The sequence below is a fragment of the Camelus bactrianus genome, chromosome 17, assembly GCF_048773025.1.
Source record: "Camelus bactrianus isolate YW-2024 breed Bactrian camel chromosome 17, ASM4877302v1, whole genome shotgun sequence".
NCBI classification, from domain to species: domain Eukaryota; kingdom Metazoa; phylum Chordata; class Mammalia; order Artiodactyla; family Camelidae; genus Camelus; species Camelus bactrianus.
Window position 1 is genome coordinate 38,358,204 of NC_133555.1, and position 23,128 is coordinate 38,381,331.

The 23,128-nt window shown below is 38.6% G+C and overlaps 1 protein-coding gene across 10 annotated transcripts in view; it reads left to right on the forward strand.

Annotated features, from left to right (window-relative positions):
- ANO10 (anoctamin 10) overlaps positions 1-23,128 on the forward strand; it is a 221,950-nt gene that overhangs the window by 96,577 nt on the left and 102,245 nt on the right. The window contains exon 12 of one of the 10 annotated variants that reach the window (XR_012500051.1): positions 12,046-12,188. The exons of the other annotated variants lie outside the window; for them this stretch is intronic. The gene's annotated coding sequence lies outside the window, so the exon portion shown is untranslated. The remainder of the gene's footprint in view (positions 1-12,045; positions 12,189-23,128) is intronic. 10 annotated transcript variants of the gene reach the window in all.

A 23,128-nucleotide genomic window follows, 5' to 3' on the forward strand; every position in this document is an offset into this window, starting at 1 on the left:
GGTGTTATATTTAGATTTTTGATTCATTTTGAGTTAATTTTTGTATATGTTGTAAAGTAAGGTTCCAAATTCATTCTTTTGCATTTGGATATCCAGTTTTCCCAACATCGTTTGTTGAAGATACCTTTCTCCCAGTGGATGGTCTTGGCACCCTTGTCGAAAATCGTTTGATTGTATATGTGAGGGTTTATATCTGGGTTCTTTGTCCTATTCTATTGGTCTATATGTCTGTTTTTTAAAAACCACTTTATTGAGGTATGATTGACATGCAAAAAGCTGTTCATATCTAATGTACACAGCTTGATGAGTTTGGCGATAAGGAATAGCTGTCTTTATGCCAGTACCTCAGTGCTTTGATTGTTGTAGCTTTGTACCAAATTTTGAAATCAGGGTATGTGAGACCCTTAACTTGGTTCTTCTTTTTCAGACTGTTTTGGCTATTTGAGTATGTGTTTGTTTTTAACTGCTTTTTATTTTTAGGTAACTATAGCTATTGATTTTCTGATTTTTTAAAAACTATTGGTCAAAAGCTGGGTTGTATTGGCACAGAGAGGTATTAAAATAAATCCTCTTTTTGTACCACAGTGGTATATTTGAAGGTTTATTTGTTTTTATTTTGCTGACTTTCATACATTTGAGAGGACCTTAACTTTGGTTTCTAAATTGAGAGTTTTGTGTGTCAGAACAAAATCAAGCTAAGAGAAAGTGTTGGAAGTAACCAAAAAATTAGTAAGTTAGCTAATTTTATTCTAGTGTTGCTGAGACCTGAGCTGAATGCCATCTGGTCTCGTAATGAATCCAAAAAGTAGAAAGTTTACAAATAAGTTAGAAAATGTAAGGTTTTGGTTTATTACAAGATACATTTTTTAAAATCATACCAAAGTTCTAATTCAGAATGTTATAGAGAGTTCATCAAATCTGTTGATCGAATTAACATTTTTGTTTGTAAGTTTTCTTTTTGATCTGCATATGTGTTTTGAAATAAGGAAGTAAAATCTTAAAATTCTATTTTACTATTTTTTCCTGTAGTTTAGGTGAAGCGTTACTATTTATTGAGTTAAAATAATATTTTGCTAGTAACATATTAAATGAACAGCATGCTGCACTTTCATATATTCATTGATGGCCCATGAAAGAGTAGAAATTTCACTAAATCAAAAGGCCATAGTAAATAAGCCATAAGTATATATAGATTCTTACATAATTTTTAACATCTTCATGGAAAAAAGCAATTTAAGCTATTTTAGGGTTTTTTTTTCCAAATTAAGTAACATCTGAAATACATTTATTTTATAAATTTGTTAAAAAAACAAAGAAGACTTAGAAAACGTAACAGGTTTATAGAGTTAATGTTGAGAATTACTATTCTCGTATTTAAATTGAAGGTGAATCGATCATTTCAGTAGCTTTCCTGGTTCACATTTTCAAAGCCAGGAAACTTTAATTTCTATCTAAGTTTTTGATTCTTCAGGGATTTTTTTATTAGAAGATTTTTAGGTTTTTGTTTTTTTTTAAAAGGTTGATTGAGTGTGCAACATAAAATCAAAGACAAAAATGATTATTTTATGTTGGTAACTGTCATGTTACAACTTCTGTGTATTTACTGCCATCTAGTGTTGCCTGTAAAATCTAATGACACTTGAACACTACTTTTATTTGTAAAATAGCTGTAGAAATTTATTAAAAACTTAAAGAATAGCCTACCAATATATGAAACCGTATGATGAAATCATATAAACATGCCATTTTGTGGGTTAAAAACAGTCAAATATTGGGAATTTCATAAAGTTGAGCCCCAGGATTAAACCAGTATCTAAATAATTTCTCTTAAATAGTAATCATCACCTTCACTTTTGAGACTAATTTAGTTTACTTCTTTGCTGTAATTTCAAGAAGAGGATCACTATTTTAAATGCAGAATTACACAAAGATCTCCATCTCCGAAAAAATAGAAATGATCTATGATCCTCCAAATATCAGATGTTTGATAATCTTCCATTTTAGTGTCAAATGCATTCCAGTTTTCTTTTAAATTCTAAACTTGGCAAGATGCACCAGACATACTGAATGCTAACAGTTCACCTATTAAAAGCTGTTGTTTTTCTAAGGTGAAAATGGATTAACTTCTCACCTAGAAGTTACACTGCATTTCTAATGGTTAGATCCTGGTGACCAGCAAGCCAGTCAGTACCATTCATATTTAATTGGTAGTTTAATAGTAGTTTTTTTTTTCCTTAAGGTGAGTTATGTAATTTTTTTTCTAGTGCTGCTTAGAAACAGAATTGATTGTTATCTCCTTGTAATGACCAAAGGTGTCATTTTATGCCCTGACTCACGGGCTTTATTTTTCTATTTTCAAAAAATAGTTTCAGACTTAAAGAAAAGTTGAAAATACAGTGAAGGTAATCCTTATATATCCCTTTATTCAGAGTCACTAATTTTGAACATGTTGCCAGATACGTGCTTGCTCTCTTCCCGTCATCTTGACTGATTCACATTTACATCTGTATTTGTAGCTACATATGGGTATTTCAAACTATGGAGTTTCTATTTCTGCATTGCCTTATTCTCCTAATGTACTATGGCCCTGGACCAGTCAGCTTGTCCTGTAAGCTCATCTCCTTGACTGCTGATTGAGGCCAGTGCAGCTTCCTCTGCAGGGATGCTCTGAGGAGTGGAGTAGGAATGACACACGTGTAACACTTGTCACAAGTGTCTGGCATCGAGCAGGTGCTTCACAAACTGCAGGTCTTGTTACCACTCTTACAAAGCAGGATACAGACAAGATTGTACATGTGAAATGCCACACAGAGCTGGGCACTCGGTCAGGACACAGGGGATGTGAGCTGTGGTTCTAGCCATCTCTGCAGTGGCAGAATGAAGCTTTCATCATTTTTTTTACCTTTATAGCATTATTTGTTAAGCAGGCAGTGTAGCCGCATAGAAGTAGCTTGGGTTGCCAGAGTCAGGAGGTAGATGAATTAGAATTTCAGCTCTTCCTCTTAATCTCTGCACACCTTGGTTTCCTCAGATGTAAAATGAGGGCATTGGTGATGTACGTAAGAAGTGATTACCACCAAAGGTGGAGGTAAAAACCTGCTAACTCCACAGAACCACCCTTGTTAATGAGTTAATCCTTTAGCAGTTGGCTCATATGTCTCCATCAGCTCATTGATGCATTTCCATGGGCTTGGTTCTCCATGATAACACTGATTTGTTTGTTTGTGCTAAAATTTCTTATTTATATATCAAGAATCTTCTCTTATGTGCCTGTTTCCATCCTGTGATGTGATTCCATTTTTCTTCTCTCTTCCTTCTCTTGTTTCCTCACCTGAGTTCAGCCCATCCTTCACTCATCAAGTCTTGCTGATTCGGACTTCGGAATATCTGTTGAGTCTCTCTTCCCTGTAACATTGGCTTGATTTGTGTTGAGGCTCACACTATTGCTCATCCAGACTTATATTTTTTAACAGCTTTGTTGAGCTGCAAGTCACATACCATACCAGTCACTCATTTCAGGTTATACGGTCCATGGCTCCTACCTAGACTTTTACAGCAGATCCTCACCGGCCTTCTGGTTTTCATGCTTTCTTTCCTCTGCTCCACGCTCTCTACGTCTGGAGTGGTTATTCTGAAATGAAATTCCGATCATACTTCTCCTCTGCTATGGTCCTTACACAAATCCCCATGGCTTACAGAAGAAATGCTCGAGTTGAGTATCAGACTCTTTACAATCTCCTTTCTGCCTTCACTTCTGCTGCTGCCTCATTTCACCCTCGGATAGGCCACAGCCCTGCCTGCAACATGCTGTCAGCATTTACTGAAACTGTACGGCAATCACGTATCTCTTCCACCAGACTGAGCTTCCTGAGAGCGTGGGCAAGAATAAGCCCGTAGTAAATATTCACTAACCGAGAAGCGTCTTTTGAATTACTTTAATTCTTTGTTTTCAAGTGATTCAGCAGTTGCTTGTTAAATGTTTGTTAATGAATGAATGAGTCTATATAGCTGTTTTTTTAGTGAACATATAATTAATGGCAGTTATTTAAGAGTTAATTTCAACTTTATAATTTGTCTTTGCTGCACCTTTGGGAAATATACTAACAAAACCCCTAGGCAAAATACTAAAATTATGTTATTTTTAAGAAAAGGTGACCTGAATTAGGTAGTAGGGTATAGTGGTGAAGAACGTGGGCTCTGTATTCAAATCCTGGGTCCACTTTGACAAGCTGTATGTCTTTGAGTGAATTTAAAGAATTCAGTATGATTGATGTGCAGGTAAACAAATAAATGCACATGGTGTGCTTACCACAGTGCTCGGCAAGATTAAGTATTCAGTATTTTTTACTTATTATTGTTGGAGGAAAAAAATAATCTTTTCTCATAAAAGTCTTTTCACCTGATTGAGAAGTCTGATTAAATTCTGAGATTTCGATTTAAAAACTTGCCTAGAAAGGAACCCGCAACCAACTCTTCATCCTGTCACCACTTCTGGGTGTCAGAAGGTCAGTAAGGTTTTTGACCTTTGGATCCAGGTCCTTTGGGATGAAATTGTTGAACTGGGCTTTTTCCTTCCTCCTTTTGTTTCCTTGATTCCTGTGATCATCTTGGTAATTTCCTGGTGTTTCTGTGGGCTGTCCCGCCTCTTCAGTTTTATCGAACCGAGACATTGCTCTGTGTTCTCTATGGGAATAATTAATGATGGTCAAGGTAAATTCTTTCATTGACTATATATTTATTGGGTACTTACAATAAGCCAGGCATTACCAAGATACAGCCCTGGCTTTAGAAGTGCTCATGGACAGAATCCTCCAAGAAAGGAATCACAGTGCAGTAGCCAACGTCCTTCCTAGCCTTCCCTGGGTGACCGAGCCCTCTCCATCCCCTCCTGACAGAGCTCCGACTGGCAAAGAGCCTCTCAGCCTGCTGGGTGGGGGCCATGGGGAAGACCTCCACTCACTGAATTAAGTGCTCCCCAAGAGGCATTTTGTTCCCAAATCTGTCTGTGTGGTATTCTTGTTACTGTGATTGGCATAATTTAATTAAATGGAATGAAAACTGATGAAATGTGTGTGCTAAAACAGAGAGAGCCGTCGTTTCCGTGAGAACCTTTGGAAAGACTCCATAAAGTCAAATTACTATCAGATTGGATAAAGATGAGTCAATTACAAAAGATTAGGGAAAAATCATAAAACTCTGGGCAGCTTCCAGAGTCTGTTTTCGTATTGATTCACAAGTGTCTTTAAGTTTTCACTCTTTTTTAAGAAAACAAACCTGGGAATCTGACTTTGTCTTATGGGTGTTATTTATGTACAGAAGACAGTGAGAAACTCCATCACTGGACTCTACTCAAAGGAAAGGCTTTGGCTCTGCATTAAAGAATTTGCAAATTAATCTACGTTTAAATGTTGACTAAAATAAAACATTAAAGTTATGCAGTTTTTAATGATCCCTCATTTTAACTAACTTTTTAAAAAAATTGAAGTGTAGTGTGTTATAATGTGTCAATTTCTGGTGTACAGCACAATGTCCTAGTCATGCATATATATACACATATTCATTTTTATATTCTTTTTCATTAAAGGTTATTACAAGATTCTGAATATAGTTCCCTGAGCTATACAGAAGAAATTTATATTTTTTAATCTATTTTTATATGTAGTGGCTAACATTTGCACATTTCAAACTCCCAAATTTATCCCTTCCCACCCCTTTCCCCCAGTAATCATAAGCGTGTTTACTATGTCTGCGAGTTTCTGTTTTGTAGATGAGTTAATTAGTGTTCTTTTTTTCTTTTTTTTATATTCCACATATGAATGATATCATATGGTATTTTTCTTTCTCTTTCTGGCTTACTTCACTTAGAATGACAATCTCTAATTCCATCTGTGTTGTTGCAAATGGCACGATTTTATTCTTTTTCATGGCTGAGTAGTATTCCATTGTATAAATATACATCTGCTTTATCTAGTCATCTTTTGATGGACATTAGGTTGCTTCCATGTCTTGGCTGTTGTAAATAGTGCTGCTGTGAACGTTGGTGTGCATGTATCTTTTCGAATTAGAGTTCCCTCTGGATGTATGCCCAGAAGTGGGATTGCTGGATCATATGGTGTCTACTTTTAGTTTTTTGAGGAATCTCCGTACTGTTTTCCATAATGGCTGCACCAAACTACATTCCCACCAGCAGTGTGGGAAGGTTCCCTTTTCTCCATACCCTCTCTAGCATTTATCATTTGTGGACTTTTGAATAATGGCCATTCTGACCAGTGTGAGGTGATACCTCATTGTAGTTTTGATTTGCATTTCTCTGATAGTTTGCAGTATTCAGCATTTTTTCATGTGCCTTTTGGCCATTTGTATGTCTTCATTGTAGAACTGCTTGTTTAGGTCTTCTGCTCATTTTTGGATTGGGTTGTTTGTTTTTTGTCATTAAGTTGTATGAGCTGTTTATATATTCTAGAGATTAAACCTTTGTCAGTCAAATCATTTAGCTAACTTTTTGACTAACTTAGGAATTATTGACCCAGGTGAGCCATCTAAAAGAATTCTGTCCTCGGGGAATATGGAATTAGGGCCTGGCTTTTAAGTTTGTCAATTAATGGGAAATATTTGTTTTGTGGAAGGACCCAGTGCCCTCCAAACTGATGGTTAGTTCATAATCTGCTTAAATATGACTTTGTTGATGTCCAATTTTTGCAAATTACTTTGCATTATTTTAAGGTGATAGCAGTGGTTAACCTGTTTCTTATCCTAGAAGGTTTAGGAAAAGGCAAGTCTCACACTTCTGAAGGAGATCAGTTTACACTCAGAATGGAGTTGTTTTCAGAAAAGAATTTTGCAAGGAGTAGGAATTAGGAGACTAATTCTCTCTAAGGAGATCTCGACCCACAGGCAGAGCATTTCAGTAATCATTTTGGATGCCTGTCTTCTTGCTTTTCCCCTCAATTAAAATATTGCCCTCAAATTCATGTTTGTCAGCATCTAGACCCCACTTATTCCCCCCTTTCCTTCAGCAAAAATTTCCCACATTAACAATACCCAAAACCCAACATGGTATGTTAGTCCTCTCGGTCAGATCTCACTTTGGGAAACCCTTCACTTGTTTTGTTTTGTTTTGTCTTTTTACACTAGAATTCTGTATCAAAGATTGAGGCTTGAATGTCATTTTCAGTCATCATAGATATTGATGTATTAGCTAGATTGGGTGTAATGGTATCAATTTGACCAGTTTCTTGTTACTTTGATACATTGCAATTGTTATTCTCTTAGTTTGTTATTATTTCTGTTTTCCTACTTGCCTCTCCCTCTTTAGTCTGTAGTCTAAAAGCTTCAGAGGGGATTTAGTGTGTCATGTAGTCCCCCAAGGGGCTGTGTTATAAAGACAGATTAAATTAGAAACCTGTGTAAGAGTGTTTTTGTAGACTCCAAGGTGCTTATAAATGTAAGATGTTAATGTTACGACTGAATTTCTCCCTAATGAATAAAATGTGTTCCCAATCCTATTATGTTATAAATGTTGCTAAAAATGGATTATTTACAAAGATGTTAAGAACCATGAAAGGAAGGGAAAGAAAGACTTTGAATGTTGATTACTTTCCAAAAAAAATTTTTTTAATACCTTTTTAAAAATTGAAGTATAGTTGATTTACAGTACTGTTTACTTTCAGGTATACAGCAAAGTGATTCGGTTATACATTATATATATTCTTTTTCAGATTCTTTTCCATTATAGCTTATAAGATACTGAATACAGTTCCCTGTGCTATACAATAGGTCCTTATTGTTTATCAATTTTATGTATAGTAGTTTGTATCTGCTAATCCCAAACTCCTGATTTATCCCTCTCCCCTCTTCCCCTTTGGTAACCGTAGTTTGAGAAAACTTTTTATTTTACGTATTTTAGTTAAAAATTCTTCCAGTTGAAGGACTGTAAATGCCATGTTTTGCACATGCATATAGTCATACACAACGTGTGTGTGTGTGTATTTATTTTTATAAGACAGACTTATTCTGAGCCTGAAGTTCAAGTTTCTCCTCTGGCAGCTTGAGCACAAGGTGGGGGATGAGCTGCAGGATGTGAAGATATGATTATCCTTACGCTGCTGTCAGTGGGCCCCCACTGGGACCATTCCTGCATGTGCAAGTGAGGTTGTAGTGTGTCCATTATCCTCCCCACTTCTGCACTTCACGGCAAAACTAATCGGCACCATTTGTGCTAATAATTAAGTCTGTGATGTGGTCACTGGTGCACAAGGAATTCAGGTTGAGGGAGTATTTCACAGCAGAAAGGTGGTGGGATTTGAGCAGGAAGAATACAATTTATTAATAATTTTTCATGATCTATTGTAGAAAAGGAACCACGAGGAAAAAGGGCAGCTCTCTTTTGGATAATGATCCCCTTCCACCAAGGGTTTAGGAAGGACGTAGGAGCAAGACCATGGGGAGAGCTCATTGCGTTGTCCTGTTAGATTTGTCCTGTAGACTGTTGTAATATGCATCAGGTCTAAATTTGAACATGAAGATGTACTGAGGGTGATTGCTAGGTGAGTGACTACAAAGGTACAGAACAAGGGCATGTTTTGGAGTGATAGGATTGCTCTGTATCCTGATGGTGGTGATGGTTTCACAGTGCAGTGCATTTGTTAAAACTGAAAGAGCTGTACACCAAGATGAGTGGGTTTTACTCTACATAAATTAAAAAATAAAATGTAAAATGTATAAAAATATATTGAAGAGCATGTTCAGGAAGATCTTTTGTGTGTGGCTCAGGATATGTTTACAAGATGAAAGAAGTCATTTTTTTTCCAAAACTAATTATGAGTGAAACAACCTCATACCAATTACTCTAAAACTTGATTTTATATAGCAAGTGGCTCTTTTCAAACTGCAAATAAGATTTTTAATTGAGTTTTTAGAGGTAGTGCTAAAAGGAATAAGTTAAGAGAAGCTGGCGTTTTTGTCTTTTCTGTTTTTGAGCTCTCATGACTTCACCATAAAAGGAGCCACTCATCGTGAGTATTGTTTTGCCGAAGAGAGGACATTAAAGAGGTGAGCCACAGTTCTCAGACGTTTGAGAATTCATTGGTCATGCTTAAGACCAAAAAGGATCAGCTTTTTTATGTTTTTTTGTCTTCAGACTCTGGTTTCTGAATGTGGGTCATGCACAGAAATGCAGTTAATTGTGTGGACAGTCTGTTAAGCCTTTTTTTTTTTTTAATTGAAGTACAGGCAATTACAATGTGTCAATTTCAACGTTCACAGCAGCACTATTTAGAACAGCCAAGACATGGAAGCAACCTAAATGTCCATCGACAGATGACTGGATAGAGAAGGTGTGGTATATTTATACAATGGAATACTACTCAGACATGGAAAAGAATAAGCCTTTTAGAGGCACGGGGTATTCTTCATGTGCTTCTAGAACCAGTGGGATTTGTAGGACAAGTCAGAAGCAGCACAGTGGGAACGATTAAGTGCCAGGACCAAGGCTGATGTCAGTTAATTAAAAACCATAACATTTGTATTTGGTAGTTTTTAAATAAGTAATTTCAAGCTAAAAGGAACATTTTTAAACAACTCAGAATATTATATTTACTCCTGAGTTTGACTTTTATGAGGAATGTTTAGTCTATAAAATATCCTAAGCCAAAAAGCTATTTAAAGTTTTACCCTGAAGAATAGTTTTTGAAATATAGAAGACTAAGTTGTATATGACTGTGATCCAGTTGAAAGCTGATTTATCAATTGGGTAACAAATATTTATTGAGTCTTTGTAGTTTTTATGCTTTAAGATAAGGGTCTGTGACTTCTTACATTGGGGCTCCCAAGCCGTGCTTATTCATTCTTCTGGTAGAAAGAGGAGGTTTGTAATCTAAAGTCTTTGGGAAGGGTCCTGTCTCAAGCCCTTATCAACTGGTATCATAGTTGTTAATTCACACATTAGCTGAGATTAATGGAGTTTGAATTTTCAGGAGTTTTCTCCATGTTGTCTTAGTCCATGTAACACTTACTGTCATTTGTACTTGTCATAGTTTACAGTGTACTCTGTGTGGTCCACATGCTGGGCTGGTTTGAGAACTGTTAGCAGTTTGCAGAAAGATGAGGAGCTCATACCAAAATGCAAATCTACAAGCTGCTTCTTTGAAAGTGTCTAGGTGAGGGGAGAAAATGTCAGCCGAGCCATGAATGTGCTTGTCAACGTAGTTGATTTGCCTTTTTGTGCAAGTCCGTCTTTTCTCGTGGACTGGAAGCAGCGCCCTGACCTGCACTGGTTTGCCGCATTGCAGTTCAGTACTTTGTTCCCTCCTTTCTAAGAGTGCCATCGGATTTGGACAATGCTCAGGCTTCTGAGCAGGAGAGGTGCTGTTTTGTTGTTCCCATTCTTGACTCAAGTTGTGGTGCTCCACAGCCCTACTTTGTGGCTCTCCATTTCCAGGTGGACCCTGGGAAAGTGGGTAGGGATGGAGGACTATCCTGCAGAGAGGTCACCTCTGCCATTTGGCTGTGCACATTGGAGTTTCAGGAGCATGGTTTGGCTCAACGAACTGTACTTTTTAGAGACTATACTGCTTATGACCTCAGCTGTTACCTCAACTATATCGTCTCTTGCGTGCACACGTGCGCACGCACACACACACACACAAGTGAACACAGTTCTGAAAACAGCAGAAGGTATTCAGTTGAGCATTGCAGCCAATGGAAGAAAGAACCAGCTCCAAGCATTCCTTCTAAGCTTTCTTTGTTCTACTCTTATAACTTTTAATCAAGTTCTTGGAGAAGCTGTTCTCTTCTATGTGCACCTTTTGTTTGGACAGTGATAGTTGGCCTCATCTTCCACGTGGCTTGATACCTGATAGTATCTTTTGATGTGGTTCCATTTTGGTTGTTAGCTGGTAGCATGGAAACTACAAAGGTATTTCCTTACAGAAGTAATGATCTTTATGTAAAAATTTTTTGGTATTTATTCTTTGAATAGTAATACATTTATATGACTCAAAACTTGAAAGGTTCAGAAACACTGTGAAAGAAATCCCTCTACCTCTGTCCCAGTCGACACATTCTCTTCCATGGAGGCAGCCAATGTGGTAGGTTTCTTATAGATGCTTCCAGGGATACTTAATGTGCAGATATAGAAATAGGTATACAAGAATAAGGATTCAGGAGCAGAATTTAGTCAGTTTGTTTTACATCTGGTTGTTTAGTAACTAAGAATGCTGTTGGTAATTTTAAAATTTTTTATGTAAAGGAATGTATATGTAAGATGACTCTGATGTTATTGAACTTTAGAATTTATGACTTGAATGGCATTTTACAGAGCAGTTTTGACCTTTTCAGGATAATAGAAGCCCTTGCATCTTGAGTAAATGAAAGGCTGAAGGATAATGACTGGTGTGCTTGTTAGTTCAGGTTTGGATCAGTTTAACCCACAGTTTAGGAAGAGCAAGAACTTATTAATAACAAACATTCTGTCCTTTTGCCAAGGATAGTACCAGGATTGCACTGGGGCCAAAGCAAAGGAGCAGTCTATGTAGTTTGTGCATTTTTAGTAGTTTTTAAATAAGAATGAATTTCTTTAGATTAGCTCCTAAGGCCAAAGCCCATTTAAACAGGTTATCGTGCAACTATGGGAAAAGAATCTGTTTCAGCAGTCTAGTTCAACAAAAATGTACTGGATTGGAAGTTTTCAAGGGTTTTTCTTTTTTAAAAATAAGTATCATCAATTTTAAGCAAATGTGAACGAGGTATATACCCTTTGACCTAGAAATTCTACCTCATATAATTTATCCTCAGGAGAGAGAGTTTGTGGGTTGGGTGGCTTAGCCTCAGTGATACGTTCTTTGGATGAACTTGCCTTAACCTTCCAGTTTTTCAGCTGCCTATTCACTCTCATTTTCTACTGCACCTCTCTCTCCCTCACCTCTACATACCCCTCTGCTTTCTTCTGCCTTTCACTTCTCATCTGTATGCTCTGAAATGTATTGCCACCTCTTTTCCGCTGACAGCCCCCTGTTTTACACTTCCTTCTTTTCCATTCTTCTCCAGCTGTTTCCCTGAAGCCTTGGGCTGTGTCTTGGGCTGGGAGCAAGCAGATGTATATTAAGCCCCTTCTGGACTGGGGCTCTGGGTTTGGCCAGAGGCCACAAGAGGGAACAGAGAACATCAGTCTTCTGGTGGCACAGGAACAGGTTAGTGAGTTCCTAATCAGAGACCAGCGCCTTTAGAGTAGCGCATGTACTTCATGTGAATTCTTCTTTCCCCGAGGACTGAGAAAGGAACTGAGCATGCGTAAGCTTTACCTTATCACTGTGTTTTTTGAATCCCTGGGTCAGCGATTCCCACATGTTTTGGAGGGATTATTTTGGTGTTTGTTTTACTCTTTTGTGGGAAAAAAAAACATTAAAATAATGTGAATTAACTTAATCCTCTTTCATATGACTATAAAGATACAGCACGAGGGATTTTTAGGGTGATGGAACTGATCTGTATCCTGATTATGGTGGTGGTTAAACAAATCTATGCAACATGGGGTTGCAATTTTTAGGAAAGAAATAATACAATTCTACAAAAACTCTTCCAGAAAAAAAGAGCGTGGCATTACCCTAATACAAAACTGTAACAAAGACATTGCAAGAAAACCAGTACTCTCATGCATATAGCTGCAAAAATCCTTAACAAAATTTTAGTAAGTCAATCCAAAAATATTTGAAAAGGATAATACAACATGACCCAGTTGGATTCCTCCTAGATATGCTAGGTTGGTTTTAACATTCCAACACCAATCAATGTAATTTACCATGGTAACAAGCTCCCCCACTAAAAAAAACCCCAACTATACAGTTATCCCAATAGATAGCAGGAAAAGTATTTGACAAAATTCAACACTCATTCATGATAAAAAAAAAATTTCAGCCAAGTAGAAATAGAAGGCAACTTCCCCAATCTGCTAAAGGGCACCCTAAAGTTAGTATCATACTTAACTGTGAAATGCTTAATGCTTTGCCCCTGAGACAGGGAAAAAGGCAGGATGTCCACTGTCACCACTTTTATTCAGCATTGTCCTGGAGGTCCTAGCTAGTGCAATAAGACAGGAGGGGGAAGAAGGCATACTAATTGGAAAAAAATAAAAATTTCTATTCACGGACAACATGGTCATCTATGTCAAAAATCCTAAGAATTCTACAAAAGAGGTACTATCTAAACTTATTAGTGCAAGATTGTGGGATACAAGATCAAAACACTTATTTTATTTCAATATACTACCAAAGATAAATTTGAAATTGTTAGTTAAGAACAATTCCATTTACAATAGCACAAAGAAATGAAGTACTTAGGAATAAACTGAAAAAAAACATGCACAAGACATGTAGACTAAAACCTGAAGAACATGAATGAGAGAAATTAAGGGAGACCTAAAAAATGGATATAGACACCATGTTTATGGATTAGTATTGTTAGGGTAACAGTTCTTCCTAAATTGATCTGTAGATTCAACATAATTGCAATCAGAGTTCAGCAGACTGTCTTACAGCAATAGAAAGGCTGATCCTAAAATGTACACAGCAATGCAGAGGACCTGGGATAGGCAGGGACTTGATCTTCCTTGTCCGCTGTTGTGTCCTCAGTACCTAGAAGGGTGCCTGGCTCCTGGGAGGCTTACAGTCGATAGGTATTGAATAAATGAATGGACTTTGAGAGAATTATACAGAATAAAATAAAATGGGCCAAAATGTTGATAGTTTTTATTTCTGGACAATCAATAATGATTGATTTTTTTTAAGTTTTCACTATTTTCTCCAAGAGGCACCTATTACTTTTGTATTTAAATTTTTTTATTTCAATAGATGATCCATGAATAATGGTACAAAACTCAAAAAGTCTAAGAATATACGAAGAGTGACATATCTCTTTCCTATCCCCTCCGCCTCCCCAGAGGAAACTACTCTTACAATTTCATTCTGATATCTCTTTATTTCATTTTTGTCTGCCAGGCTTTTTAAGCTTTTCTTCAACATTTCTTACTATATTTTTCATTTCCATCCATTCTCCCTTGGCCACGTTGTAATTTAATCATCATTTCTAAGATGAGTTTGTCTTTTTATTTAATTCTTTACCAGGTTGTTACTTTGACTTTGTATCTTCCTGTTCGTTTGTTTGAGTTTTTGAAGTCCTTTCTTAGAGATTTTCTTTCACATTTGTAAGTGCTTATTTAGAATTATTTCTTGTAGGTTTAAATACTGAGTTATAATTTTCATCTGGTTCATGCTTTGTTTATTGGTTGGCTTTTGATTTTTTTTTTATTTTAGGGGAGAACAAAACAAAAATTGAAATACCTTGATTCTTAGTGTTTGTCTTATTCTCGCAGTAATTTCGCATAGGTGTTATCTGCTGGTTTTTTGTTGCTGTTCATTTTGAAGTGAATAATTTTCCTGGGCTAGCAATAGTAGTTCTAGTTGGCAAGGGTAGGAGGTTTGAGTGGCTTACTCAGTTCCTTAGTTTGAGAGTGCTCCCTTTTCCTGGTATGGTAAAATGCCATTTTTTAAATGCTTACCTTCTTTGTGATAAGAATTGTGAGTATTGCTCTGGAGTATTTCTGCAGGACCGTAATTTCTACCTTGTAATTTCTTCTTTCCCATAATCACCAGCCTCCGTGGATGCCTAATCCTTCCATGTAATCTTTCCCCCAGAAATGGTGCCTTCCTAAGACTGCATCTCTGGTCCTGTTCATTTTCAAACCCCATCCTTTTTTTTTTTTTTTTTCCTGTGTAATTTTTTTTAAATTTTAGTTTTTATTGAAGTGTAGTTGATTTACAATGTTAGTTTCAGGTGTACAGCAAAGTGATTCAGTTATATATATACTTTTTTTTCATATTCTTTTCCAAGAAGTTGAATATAGTTCCTTATGCTATACAGTATGTCCTCCCAACCCCATCCTTTTGATTCTCCAGGAAACCTCTGATCCACCAGACCTCAGATCTGTTCTCACTGATTCCTCACTCACAGTAGAAACATCTCTTTCTGGGGGCGATTTTATCTGTGTTCCCACACCATTAGAACTCTGTTTCTCTCTCTACTTTTTTTTCTATGTCTCTGACTCGACTTCCCACACAGATGTGAGCTGCAGAGCTGGTCTTAGGAGATATGGGTGCTCCTCTGTTTTCATATATCATGAAGTTCATGGCATTCCCTACCTCCTGGTTATGTGGCAGGCGTGAATAATGGATGGTTTCATGTGTTCTCTCCTCATTGATCTGTTTTATTTTGTTTTTTTTTTTTGAGGATGTGTTGACCTTAGGTGTTTGGACTTAGATGACCTCATTATCCTATGAGAGCCCAGAATTCTGTAATAATATCTTATAACTGGAAAAAATTGAATTTATTTTGGGATTTGGGGGCAGTTTTAATATATGATTTTCATTTATGAACTAAAGAGTACTTCATTTTCTGTTTAGTTTACAGAATATTTTATATTATTTGGATTATCATTATACTTACTCTAATTTATACTGAGTTCACAACAAAATCTATTTTGGTTAATGTAATATAGTGTATCTAATATATCTAATGTATCATAATATGGCACATCGAACATACATCATTTATAAGGAGCATGCCAGGCATGTTGTAATAGTTTAATTGGATAAGGGGCATTTTGGAATTGAATTTTTATAAATATACAGCCACTGAACAAAATGTGAAAAATCTTCCCAGAAATGAATTACATTTATGAGTCCACAAATTTGTGAATTAAATCATTTGTAACTTTGCCTCAGGCCATTAAAGAGCAGCATGGAATGGGGTCTGTGTGTGTGTTATATCCATTGTATGTATGTATGTATGTATGTATGTATGTATGTATGTATGTATGTATGTATGTATTATAAACATGTACTGTTTTTCTAATATTGTTGAAGTCAAAAAGCAAGTTAGAAATTATTTTAGACCCTAATAGAATTTAAGGGACCTCTGCTATTACTCACTGCTTATAGCAGGGCTGAAATAAGAATATAGATGCTTGACTCTATAATATTTGTAGGATATTTTAAGTATTCAAAATATTTTAGAGAGCTTTTTATTAAAATGTGACATACAGATAGTTACTGGTTATGAGCGTCGAGCTCCGTGGAGTTTCCAGAAGTGAATGTATTGGTAAGACACGGAACATTTTACCAGAAGCCCCTTCTTGGCTTTTCCATTCGTTTACCACCAACCCAAAGCACCCACTCCCCAATTCTGTTGCCATGTTAGTTTTGTCTCCTTTTAAGCTCGGTCTTTGGCTGCTCTGAGAGATTTGTCTCTGGGTTTTCTTCCCGCCTCTTCGGCTGGGCCTCCTCACCTTGCCCTTCTTCTGGGGCTTCTCCTCCTTAGGATTCCTCCGGGTCCCCCTCTTCTCTCCCTCCTCGGTCCCTGGGGACGTGTCTGACCTGCGGCGCCCCTTGTCGCCCTGGTGAGCTGTCCCCTCCGTGACTTCGCCTTGCTCCCGTGCCTCCTGTGAAATGTCCACCTGGTATCTGCACCCAGATTGCCTCCCCCGTCAAGTCCCCCGGTGCTCCCACGATCGGCCACCCCACACTGAGTTCATCTGCCACAGCCACGGTTCTGGTCTCAGCTGAAGGTTGGGGGTCAGTCACCCTCGCTCCCCAGGCTCACACAGCGGCCGGCCCAGCAGCTGTTTCATCTCAGCTGAAGCCCCCACCACCCAGCGCCTGGCGCATAGCTTTAGAGCAGGCCCTTGCCATTTCTTGTCCGGATTACAGCAAGTTCTTAACCAGCATCCAGGTTTGGGGCTTTCCAGTCCATTCTGCTGTGAAGTGATCATTCTAAGGCACCGATCTGATCTTACTCTCTCCTTGAAGGCCACCACTGGCTCTCTACTGTCTTCAGGATTACAGTCCAGATTGAGTCTTGCAGGCCCTGGACAGAACCTGCAGCCCTCCCTCACCGCCCTCCTGTGCACACTTTGATCACACTCAGCTCCTTGTGACTCCTCCAAAGGACCGAGCTCTTGCTTGCTTGATGTTTTAGGCAGTGTGTCTTCCTCTCCTGAGAATGCATTTCGAGCTTATTTGGTTTAAATTGTTAATTTTGCAAATTGGTTTGCCTGGAGACATGGTACAGTGAACATGTCATTTTTTTTGAGTTTCTAAACCCCCTTCCTATGTCCAGAGAACCTCTGACCTTATGAGGCAGAGGTCCCCTCCCATTTTCAAAGTGGATAGCACCGGATCCTCTCTTCCTCGCCTCTTTTGCTTCTGGGGTGTGGACATAACAAAGATCTGTATTCAGCCGGTTATAACCTTGCCACGCCAAACTGTGCACTGGAAGCCAGTGAGCCCAAGAAGAGGTACTGTGCAGAATCCACTGCAGCAGTGACTGTTGTTGGGGTGTTATGTCTCTGCCCAGCAGCGTGGCCCTGGCATCCTTACTGGATAATTCATGCCCTATACATGATGGTGGACATTGCTCCTGGCTGTGTGACAGCCAAGCCTGGTTTTTTAGACCCTTTGGAGGGTATGTGAGCTGCCTGATGTTCTTTTAACATCTTTTGCCCAAATAAAACAGAATTGGTGTTTGTGGCTTGCAAAGAAGAACCTTGCTTGACTCAGATAGATTTCCAGCATCAGTACCTTCAAGGACAGGAGGCAGAATGCCATTATCTGTGTAACAGCAGCGACACAACCCCTAATGCATAAGAATTATATAGAGCTCTTGGCTTGCACGTAAGTGAGAAGTCACAGTACTGAACAAGAGGAGCTTGAGCTCTGTATGCAGTGACATGATTAAGGTCACAGGGATTTTCCTAGAAAAGAACAGCAAAACACTGCTGTGATGTTAGACGGTTGAAGTGTGTATGTGTGTACCAATAGCTGTGGACCTAGTTTTAGAATATATATATATAAATTGTGAAATATATGTAACAAAATTTGCCATTTTAAGTGTACAGTTGAGTGACGTTAAGTATATTCACAGTGTTATGTGACCATCACCACTATCAATTTCCAAAACTTTTTTTTATCACCCCAAACAGAAACTCCATGTCTGTTAGGCAATAACTCCCCAGTGTCCTCTCACCCAGTCCCTCCTACCCTCACCTCTGCTTTCTGTCTCTATGAAGTTGCCTGTTCTAGACATTTCATGTAAGTGAATTCATATAATTTTTTGTCTGGCTTATTTCATTTAGCATAATTGTAAGCAATGCTGCAGCGAACAGCAGCATACAAGTATCTGTGAGTCCCTGCGTTCAGTTATTTTGAGTATATACCCAGGAGAGGAATTGCTGGATCATAGAATAATTCTACATTTAATTTTTTGAGGCCCCACCAAACTGTTTTCCACAGCAGCTCCACCATTTTACATCCCTCCCAGCAGTGCACGAGGATTCCAGTTTCTCCATATACTCATCAACACTTATTTTCTGTTTATAAAAAAATGATAGCCATCCTAGTGGGTATGCAGTGGTATCTCCTTGTGGTTTTGATTTTAATTTCCTTAATGACTGATGACGCTCAGCATCTTTGCATGGGTCTGGAACTTCTCGCCTGTCTCAGTTGTGTCAAGAGCATCTTGATCAGTTAATCCATTTCTGTAATTTTTCCTAGAAGTAAGCAAATGGGTTCTCGACTATATGTCATTTCGTGGCCAGGCCCAGCTCTCAAACATAAAGGTCTTCTGTAAATGCTAGTTAAGGCTTGATGGTCAGCAGCATTTAAAATTGTGTCCCCTTTCTTCAAGGTGAAAAAGGGCTGCCGTGTAAAACCTACAGCTGACATCATACTTAATGGTGAAAGACTGTCTTTTTGCAGATGACGTGACCTAGTATATAGACATTCCTAAGAAATCCACTTAAGAATCTATTAGAACAACTAAATGAATTCAACAAGGTTACAGAATACAAAAACAATATAATTATATTTCTATACAGTAGCAATGAAAAGCCAGAAAAGGACATTATGATCTCAACTCCATTTACAATAGTATAAAAAAGAATAAAATGGAAGAAGACGTAATACTGTTAAGATGACATTATTCCCCAAATTGATCTACAAATTCCACACAATCCTTATTAGTATCCAGCTAATTTTCTGGCAGAAATTGATCCTAAAATTCATATGAAAATGCAAAAGACCCAGTATAGCCAAGGCAGTCTTGAAAAAGAACAAGGTGTGAGGACTCACACTTGACAGTTTCAAAACTGTCTCTAAAGCTGCAGTAATCGAGACTGTGTGGTACTAGGGGGAGGATGTAGCTCAAAGTGGTAGAGCACATGCTTAGCATGCATGAGGTCCTGGGTTCAATCCCCAGTTCCTCTAAAAAGTAAATAAACCTAGTTCCCCCCCCCCAAAAAAAACCCAGAAACAAAGACTGTGTGGTACTGACATACATACAAAGGGACATATAGATGAATGGCATAGAATTGAGAGTCAAAAAATAAGCCATCATATTTATAGTCAGTTGGTTTTTGACAAGAGTGCCAAGATAATTCAACAGGAGAAAGAATAGCCTTTTCAAAGAATAGTCTCTTGAGGGCGTCTGTTTTCTGAGTTTGATATGTATCTTGTCAATTGAAGGAGAAGTAAAACTCCAGCCGTGAGTTTGTAATCAAATTGTAATGTGCTCTGTGGATGTGATTACAGAGACTGATGGAAGCACTGAAGAGAAACAGAATTCCAGGGGCGTCATAAACAAGGCCCAGTGCTGTTCTTTTTAAGACAGCGCATTCTGCAGTGTTTTGCGGGGTCTTACCTAGAAGTGATACAGAGTCCTGAGCACCTCTGTTCCTTCCCTCGCCCCTACCCACTACCCCCCAGCATACCTCTGGCCTCTGAAGTGTTTAAAATCCATGCCTTGATTTTGAGTTCTGTGTTTAAGCTAAATATTGCATTCAAAGAGAACCGTAGACTATAAACTAGTGCTGCTTGAGATGTGCTCTGCAGACTGGTTTTAGTCCGTAAAGTGTTACTGGTCTACAGAGGGTAAGAGTTTAGAAACTTCTAAGGCAGTTTGACATTGCTGCGACTTTTAAGCCTATGATCAAGGGGCTCACTTTGCTAAACAAGGGGTAGACCCATTAGACTTGCAGCTTGTGTGGTGAGCGGCGTGTCGTGCAGACTCACCTTGGTCACGTGCAGTATGGGTTAGTCCACTTGGCATCCATAACCCAGTACCACAGACTTGGAGCTTAAACAATAGACATTTATTTCTCAGTGTTCTGGAGGCTGGGAACTCTAAGCTCAGGGTGTCAGCATGGTAGATTTCATTCTGGGGCCACTCCCCTTGGCCTGCAGGTGTCAGTCATCTCGCTGTGTGCTCTCATGACCCCTTTGTGTGCAGGTGAAGGAAGAAAGAGCTCTTCGGTGTCCTTATAGTAACACTAGTGTTATCATACCAGAGCCCCACGCTTAAGAACCCGTTTAACCCCAAATACCTCTTTGTAAGCTCTGTTTCCAGATGTAGTCACATTGGGGGTTAGGGCTTCACCATAGGAATTTGGGTGGGACACATTCTGGTCCAGGCACGTGAGGACCGTAGACAGGTCCGCAATGGACTGGGAATTTTGAAAATTATTTCTTCATCACAGATTTTGAGATGCTCTTCTGGAGGGAGAAATGGTGCTAATTGACCTAACTGCAAGTAAATAGACAGGAAACAGTTTGCTTTAGCTTAAAAATGTTTGTATATTTGTGGAATTTGTGAATCTTGACATTCAATAAAATTGTTTTGTGTGAAATGAGGCATCTTTGGAAGAGCTTAGATGAAAAACTGGTGAAGATGTACTGAGTAGTTAATTCCCACAGAGACCTAGGCTTAAACTTGACGTGATCAGAGCATGGTAGCTGTTCTGGGAGCGTAGCCGTCCTTTCTGTGCAGTCAGCTCGTCAATCTGTGCTCCATTTCCCTTCCGAGGACAGCTCCCAGGGCCGCTCTCCGGCCCAGCATCCCGTCCATTCAGGAGAGAGCGCAGCACGCTCCCTGGGGCCCCACTCTCCTGCTCCTGACTTTCTCTGGCTTTCCTGTCTCAACAGATAGGATTGTTATCTTCATAGTGACTCACTTTGACACCATGATTTAGTTCTCCTCTTTTCCTTCCCTCTTTCATCTCCCACCCACGATTCTGCCTCCAGAATGCCACCTCCATCAATCTCCTCCTTTCCAAAGCACTGACCACCTGGCACCAGGCCACTGGCATCACGCCTTGTTGGGGACATTCAGTGAGCACCTAACTGTTGCCCTTGACTTCAGTTTCTTCCACTACAGTCTACTGTTTGTAAAGCACAGGTCTGACTATGTCACTTACAATCTAAAAAGCTTTCGCTTGTCACTTGTTCTTATTAAAGTCCAGCCTCATTAGAAAGGGATTTAAAGCCCTCTGTAACCTACCTTTTAGCTATGCGTCTTCCCTCTCCCCCATCCCGTCCCCCCAGCCTTTCAGCACACACCACACCACAGGCATAGCTATGTTTTGTATTTTCCTGCCTCTGTGTCTTTGCCTGGAGTTTTTCCTCCTGGATTTTTCTCTGCTCCAGTTTCCACTTGTTGTAGGAATGCCTTGTCCTTCAAGGACCAGTTCAGACACGCGATTTCCCAGTTTCCCCTGTCTCGCCATTTAGGATTAATGGTGAATCAGTGTGCTCCCATAGCATGCTGTGGTGTCCTACGGTGTTCTGCGTGTTCTCCCTCCCCAGCTGGTGCAGTCAGACGGTGATCAGTGAAAATGAGACCCCAGACCCTGCCCCAGGCTGGGGCACTTCCAGCTGTGGGTTTAGAGAAGTGGCAGATTCTTAGCAAACAAGCAAAGATCTCATGGTTGTGCCCACTGATCCCAGGATGCGATTTTAGATCCAAACCTTTCACCTACGTGCTTTTGTTTTTTTCCCCATCACTAGGATGTGCCTCTCTTATTTCTGAGATTGTGATTTGTATCTTCTCTTTTTCCTCATCAGTCTTGCTAGAAATTTATCAATTTTATTGATCTCCTAAAAGATCAGTAAAACTTTAGTTTTCATGTTTTACTGTTTTCTGCTTCTTTGATTTCTGCTATTTTCTTCGTTGTTCCTTTTGCTTACTTTGGGTTTAATTTGTTCTTGTTTTCCTAGTTTCTTGAGATGGAAGCTGAGGTGAGTTTCCTCCTAATTTGTGCTTTCTGGCATCCCAGAACTTCTGACTTGTTTTCAATCTTACTCCATTCAACACATTTTCTAAGTTTCCTTTTGATTTCTTCTTTGATCCATAGGTTATTTAGAAGTGTGTTAATTAGTTTCTTGATCTTGGGAGGATATTCCAGAGATCTTTTGCTACTGCTATCTTCTGTTTCTGTCTTCCTTCTTCTCCTTCTCCTTCTTCTCCTTCTCCTTCTTCTCCTTCTTCTTCTTCTTCTTTTGTAACTTTTAATTGTTTTTTTGAGGGTGTAGGTAATTAGGTTTATTTATTTATATATATTTTGAATAGAAATACTGGGGATTGAACCCAGGACCTCGTGCATGCTAGGCAAACACTCTACCACTGAGCTGTACTCTCCTGCCTCTACTGATTTCTAATGTAATTCCATTGTAGTCAGAGAAGACACTTTGTCTGATTTGAATCTTTTAAAATGTATTGAGAGTTATTTAGTGTCCCATAATATGTCCTAGCTTGGTAAATGTTCCATGTGCACCTGAAAAGAATGTGTATTCTGCTGTTATTGGGGAGAACTGTCCGTAAATGTCAAGTGGGTCAAGTTGGCTGGTGGTGTTGTCAGCTTTGCTGACTTTCTGTCTACCTCTTCTATCAGTTATTGAGAACAGTTTGAAAATTTCCTAGTATAATTGTGTGTTTATCTATTTCTCCCTATAACTATCACTTTTTGCTTTTATTTTTATTTGAAGCTCAGTTATTAGGCACATAATTCTTTCTTCCTCTTCAGGAATTGACCCCTTTATTTTTTATATTACCTCTTTATCCCTAGCGTTGTTTTGAAATCTGCTTTGTCTGATATTAATATAGTAATTTCAGCTTTCTCTGCACTAATGTTAGCATGGTATCCTTTTTGTTTGTTTTAACAGCCTTTTATTTTCAACCTATTTGTGTCTACATATTTTAACTGTGTTTCTTTTGGGCAGCCTGTGGTTAAGTCTTACTGTTTTATGCAGTC